Raw genomic sequence first — 670 nt, 5'->3', positions numbered from 1 at the left:
TATTCTTAATACACCACTCCTAAAATAAAAAATCGTTGCTGAAAGAGATGCGGTCTTCGATTGACGTTAATACTTGTTTAAAATACAAAATACTTTATTAAAGTATTTGCAATACAAAATATTTTTGGGATTATAACAAAAGTATTTTACTTTTTGCCATCTTGCAGTAGTGTAGCATAAACTCGTATTTAATTGTGAAGTGTTATTTTGTTCCTTTACCAAGGATATACATTAAAACGTACCTAAGTTTTATATAAATATCTATTTAATTTTATATTAATTATTAACTTTTTGTTATGTTACTATTTAATTATCTTTCTGAAATTCTTATTTATGTTATGAACTAAAATGTAAGCGGATTTCGAAAAATAAATGTAACTATGTAACCAGCACGAAGTACATAATATACCGCGTGTTGTCCCTCGGCCCTTAGTTCTAGACCAGGGTCGATAATTTTTGAAACCAAAAAAAAATTATAGTAGGATGAAACCCATTGGAAAAGAAAGAGAATATAACAGAAATGAAAGGAAAAATAATTTACGGGCGATCTGAGGTCGGGAAGGGGAAGGGGGTGAGTTTTTAAGGGTAAAAAACGGTTTATCTGGATTTCCGGAAAAACTACAAGTCTTATGGAAAAAAGTTAAATGGCAAAGTTGTAGGTAATAAAAAG

The sequence above is a fragment of the Anoplophora glabripennis genome, unplaced genomic scaffold (genome assembly GCF_000390285.2).
Source record: "Anoplophora glabripennis isolate ALB-LARVAE unplaced genomic scaffold, Agla_2.0 scaffold5928, whole genome shotgun sequence".
NCBI classification, from domain to species: Eukaryota; Metazoa; Arthropoda; class Insecta; order Coleoptera; family Cerambycidae; genus Anoplophora; species Anoplophora glabripennis.
This window is presented reverse-complemented; position numbering follows the sequence as displayed.